The 5917-nt window shown below is 40.9% G+C and overlaps 1 long non-coding RNA gene across 1 annotated transcript; it reads right to left on the bottom strand.

Annotated features, from left to right (window-relative positions):
* Positions 1 to 696: 696 nt before the first annotated feature.
* On the bottom strand, positions 697 to 4282 carry LOC309374281. Its single transcript, XR_014170485.1, has 3 exons — positions 3989 to 4282; positions 3192 to 3479; positions 697 to 1041 (listed from the first exon to the last, which is right to left on the bottom strand). It is a non-coding gene; the product is annotated as an uncharacterized lncRNA (long non-coding RNA).
* Positions 4283 to 5917: the final 1635 nt, after the last annotated feature.

The following is a 5917-nucleotide window of genomic DNA, read 5'->3' as shown; positions in this document are numbered from 1 at the left end:
TAGAAAGCAGTCAGTCAGGCATCCTTTTTGCCTGATCACTAGTTCCAAACTGCACTCCACGTCTTCTCACTCTGTATTTCTTAAAGGAACATATGCAAGTGGCTTACACTTACATATAGTGTAACAGGTGTGTGCCCATTCAAATCAAGGATGGAGAACATTTGCCACTCTAGATGTTGATGAATTTCAGCTCCCATCGGCTTCAGCTAGCATGGTTGATGGACAGGGGTTATGCAAGTTTCGGTTCAGCAACACTTGGAGGGCCACAGGTTCCTCACACCTGATTTAAATGATAACAGCTCCAGCTTGTACTGATTGCACACGTGAAGCTTTTGCAAAGCAGTCTGAGCACCAGAACTCTCATACAGTGGGAATCAGCCCTGCAAACAGACTTCCTGAATAACTTTCCTACCATGCAGATTATACAGCAAGCACTGGCTGATTTCAGGATGCAGTGAAACATGGCTATTAAACAAGTGGCAGCCAGTCCTGACATTGGATCCCTAAAATTTCTGACTGCCACTCGAGTCCATTAATAGATTCCTATAACAGGCACAGCATTTCCAAACTGCCGATAATTCATCAGGCTCTCTCTGGTTTCAAGGGGAACCTAATTTACGTGCTTGCTTCCAGAAACTTTGACAACCACACATCCATAAATGCATACATACATAACATAATTTTATTTGTATGCTGCCTTTCCAGAGTTCAAACCATGCTCAAGGTGGTTTGGGAAAAAAATACATAACTATAACATAACAGAAGTAGTTATAAACAATAAATAGAACATTAAAAAATAGACAATAAAACTGAAGAATTTCCGCACAAATCGCAATAAGATTTAAAATAAAGATACAAAAAGCCAACAGCAACAACCCCCTGCAAACAACACCCCAGCTGAAGCGTCTGTTCAGCAGCCTCAGCTTCTGTAGCTGGAGTCAGTCATGGCCCTGCCCTCCCAGGTAGAAAAAGGCCTGAGGGACAGGGAGCAGGTCTTCACAGCCAAGATGGTCTCTTTGCAGCCAAGGTGCAATGTTCATGCTATTTAAATGAAAATTAAGGAAACACATGAAAGAGGATCTTTATTTAGCATATTTCACCCTAAGGTCCCAGAGTTAGACCACATAGTATTGTAACTGGAATGAAACAATAATAAGAAAACCAGGCAACATAAATTCTGTACTAATAAGCTTAAGCTTATCCTAACTTAATCGTTTGAGCACCTTTCTACAGCTTTCAGTCCTAAGCCACCCTTAATCATTTTTGTTCTGGCTTTCCATTTGTGTTCAGTAGTTCTTGTCTTAGTGCAGTTTCCCCACCCCCTCCTAATTTCTGTCTTGATTATAATTTTTAAAAATACTGATGCTCCGAGTTAAATCAGTTTATTCTATCTATCCACCTACACACACAAATGTGGACTCACACAAACATATTGCAAGTGTTTTTTCATAGCAGTGCATTGGCTTTGTACCAGATTCAGATAATTAGTAAAAGTTATTATAATTGTATTCCTAGAAATAGGTGTAGCAAAGTGTATTTGAGTGTGTGTCTGTGTTTTAAAACTCAGTGTATGTATATGAGACAAAATGAGAGAGGGGGAGAGAGAAAGAGAGAGCGCACACCACGAATTATCTATGCATAAAGAAATTAAAAGAGGTTTTTTTTTCCAGAGCAATTGAAGCCCATCTCTTGAACAATGACGACAGCTCCTCATTTTCGACAACAATAGAGGGCACGTAGGAGTCAGGCTCATTAGAATATCTGTGGCTCTTTTCACTTCTCTCTGCATTAAGCCCCCATAATGTCAGTTGTCACTTATTAATGACAATTAACTAGTAATCAGTAGTGAGACTCTTCGAGGTGGTCCTTGCCTGACAGGTGAAGAAAGAGAACATTGCGTAGTGCTATGCAGTGACATGGAACCTTCAAAGGGAGCACGGCATTTCCATAAATTATTTCAGAAAGAAATTTTCTTTTATATATTCTCTTTAAAGCTTAAGGATCTTTAACCCCTAAAAGGACTATGCTTATTCTGATGGCCTCACATTCCCCAAAGGCTGTTACGAATGCAATAAAAGCTGGAACTACCTTACCCCTCTAAGATGTAGGATATGTTCCAAAGCCTAGACTGCCTACGAATCCATTTGGTACCCTTATGTATTCTACGGTCTTATGGAACAAACACAACATATCACCTTGGGAAGCCAGTAGATAATGGGAAAGATGTGGGGTGAAGCTTTACACCCTTTGGGGTTACTCTTTATGTATGCATTTGCAAAAAATAATCATATTTTGACCAGGAATAAATACATGCGACTGCAATGTCTGGGTGCGTATTCTTTTCCGTCACAATAGTGGATAACATTTGTTCAGTCTGGACATTTCTCTCTCAGCTTGGATTATTAATAGCTGACCACTATAATAAACAAGGGACGTGGATGGCGCTGTGGCTTAAACCACTGAGCCTGGGACTTGCCAATCAGAAGGTCGGCGGTTCGAATCCCCGCAACAGGGTGAGCTCCCGTTGCTCAGTCCCTGCTCCTGCCAACCTAGCAGCTCAAAAGCACGTCAAGTGCAAGTAGATAAAGACGTACTGCTCTGGCGGGAAGGTAAACAGCATTTCCGTGCACTGCTCTGATTTGCCAGAAGCAGCTTAGTCATGCTGGCCACATGACCCGGAAGCTGTACGCCAGCTCCCTCGGCCAATAAAGCGAGATGAGCGCCGCAACCCCAGAGTCGGCCACGACCGGACCTAATGGTCAGCGGTTCCTTTACCTTTATAATAAACAAAGTGCTTACATTTTGAATGGCATATAGTTCCATGGCTTGAGCCTAAGGCTGAATTTTAAAATACACTTACTAGGGAGAAAGTCTTACTGAACACTGTGGAATAGACAGTGGAGTAAACGTGTAGAATGGTGCTGGAATCCCACTCAGGTAGATAAACATTCTTCCATCGCCCCTGTTAAATATGCTTAGGGTTACAGGCTAATTTGGCTTTACCTAATTTAACTTTACCTAAATGTAAAGCACATTTCCCCTCCTGGTTAAGCTGCAGTTCTTTTCAGGGTTTATTTCTAAGTAGGCATGCCTAGGATTCCACTGCAAATGATAAAGCTAACGGTGCTAAATCTAGCAGCGCAGAACGCAGCAAACCTTTTCATTTTTTTCATACGGGAAATGAAATATACCCGAATTTTCACTCAATAACAGCTGAGGTAGAGAAGCTGTGGCCTTTCAGGTGCTGGAGGATTCCAACTCCCATCAGCCCCAGCCAGCATGGCCAATTGTCAGGGATGATGGGAGTTGTAGTGCGCCACACAGATGCTTCCTCACCCCTTATGACGGCAAGCTCTTTCCTCATCCTTATCCTTTAAAATCCTAAATATGGGTGGTATTGAACTCTGTTTTACTCGGAGTAGGCCCACTGAAATTAACGAACACGAGTAAGTTGATAACGGAAGGTAGTGTATGAAAGCCTAAGAAAATAGAAATAATGATTCAATTAATAAATAGGCAACTTCTCCTATTTATGCCCAATCGCCATTCCATGCGTTGCCATCTAAACTCAGGGTCTCCTAAAGAGGTATTGTCAGTTGCTTGAAACTTGCACAAAAACTTGCACATGCAGTTTTTGGCTGAGCAGGAGAGCGCACTGCCTTCCCATCATTATTATTTACATCACTCGTATCACAAAACTTTCTCTGGGCAGTTCACGAACAATATAATGTTAAAAAAAACCATTAATATGCAGTAATATAAAATGCAACATTAGAATAATATTAGCATGGAATAAGAATCAGCAAGGCTAAAATGGGGTTTGAAGCTACACTAACAAAATGATTTGTAAAGGCTTGGGGAATTTTTTTTAAAAAAATTTGCTCGGTGCTGAAAGGACATTAGTGTAAGTACCAAGCAAAGCTTTCTGGGGAGGGTATTCTGCAGCAGGGGTGCAATTAATGAAAAGGCCGTTTCAACTGTATCTCACTTGGTGGGGGCACTTGAAGGTCTCAGATGAAGATTTCAAGGCACAGGTAGGTATGTGTGGAAAGAGGCAACCCTCCAGGTTCCAAAAGATGAAAAGTGTATGCCATATTTTGCTCTCCATGAAATGTAGTAGCAGGTACCATGTAGAACAGAAGTTTCCTTTACACTTCTGAAAACACAAAACAGAATCTCTCCCCCTTCTGTGAACCCTGCTGAGTCCTTTGCCAGAGATTAGGATCATTCTAATGCCACCAGAGTTAATACTGAATAGTGAGAATAGTAATAAAAATAAAAATTATCATGCAAAATGCAATACTTTTTGAGATAGAGCAGCATTCACTTTTGCTGGACAGGAACTCAAGCCTCACCATTTCTTTGCTTCAGTGGAAAGCTGCAGTAGTTAAAAGGAAAGAAAGCCACCTGGAACATTTAAACACTTGCTCCCTTTCAAAAGGCCTGGCTGCTGTGTTTTTTCCTCCCTCAAAACCTACAGAAGGATGGTGACTTGCTGAGTTGCTCTGCCAATTCTCATTGTTTTGTTGGAGGATGGCTCTTTTGTGACATTGAGCTTGTAACTGTGCTTCCATGACAACAAATAAGATGTTATACATTGGAACCTCACAGTGACAAACTAAGTCTAACCAGGGCTTAAAGAAAAATGTTACATTTAACAGAACAATCGGGGGAAAGGAATGACAGCAGAAAATGTGGGCAAGGGCGCATGTATGTGCGCTGTCTAAGCGTTTGTGCAATTTTTAGACTGGGAATACAAGGGGTTTCCTATGGGTTTATGTCAAGACCAAGTTTCTTCATAGTTTAATATCCTTCGGGAGGGGGCAAATCAATTAAACACTGATAGAAAGAAAATTATGTACATATGTAAAAACACAAACAATTCCAATAAAAACAGCACTGCAGTCAGTCCCCCCCCCCCCCAAAAAAAGCCTGTTGAAACAAGAAGGACAAGAATGAGGGAGCTTCTCTAGGAAAGGAGCTCCAAATTCTGGGAGCAGCCACCACTAAGGCCCTCTCCCATGTCCCTACCAAGCATGCCTGTGAGGGAGGACCAAATGAACGACTTCTCCCAAAGATTTTAAAACCCAGGAAGGTTCATATAGGGAATAGTGTGTATGTATAATGCAAGTGTGGATTGAGTCTATATGTGAGTGGGGAGAGAGAAGAAATGGGAAGCATAAGAGGAACTTTTCGTGCAGACAAAATCATACCTGTAAATTTGCACGGGACATCACTTACTGACTTTTATTTGCGTGGTTTGTTTTACTTTTGGTTTTGTTTTATTATGCAATCTGTTCTTTCATTTCGTATTTTTATGTTGTGAACCTCCCCTGTGATCTTCGGGTGAAGGACAGTAAAGAAATGTAACAAATAATATTAATTCTTATTTCAAATACGTGTACTACCACAGATTTGCATGGCAGCTAACAAAAATACCTTAAAAATTAAAACAACGAAAGCACAATAATCAAACAACTAAAATGTCTCATAAAACAGCAGAAAAAGGCAACACAAAACACTTTATATACCTCCCTTTGTTCTCAAATGATTGATCAAATCACAGTTGTAACTTGATGCTGAATGAAGAGTGGATACCAAGCACATCATGGAAAATTCCATAGCCTGGGTGGCTGTTCCTGGTCACCACTTCTCTAATCTCAGGTGTGAGGGCACTATGAACAGGAACAAAGGCCTCAGTGGTTTAGCAGACACATATGGGAAATGGTACCTTAGTCACAGACGAGTCACTGTTTTTCACATGAACCGTGGTTTGCAGTAATGTACATGTAACATGAAACCATGGTTAACACTGGGAAAGGAAAGAGTCACTTCAGAGAAGAAAAAATGAAAGATGCATGTGTTCACAAGTCTGACCTCTGCATTGTAAATCATAGCTTATTGGGTTTCAATATCA

This window comes from Podarcis melisellensis, assembly GCF_964234715.1.
Source record: "Podarcis melisellensis genome assembly, chromosome: 7".
NCBI classification, from domain to species: Eukaryota; Metazoa; Chordata; class Lepidosauria; order Squamata; family Lacertidae; genus Podarcis; species Podarcis melisellensis.
The sequence above is the reverse complement of the archived record's forward strand: the minus strand, read 5'-3'. Positions and strand labels throughout refer to the sequence as shown.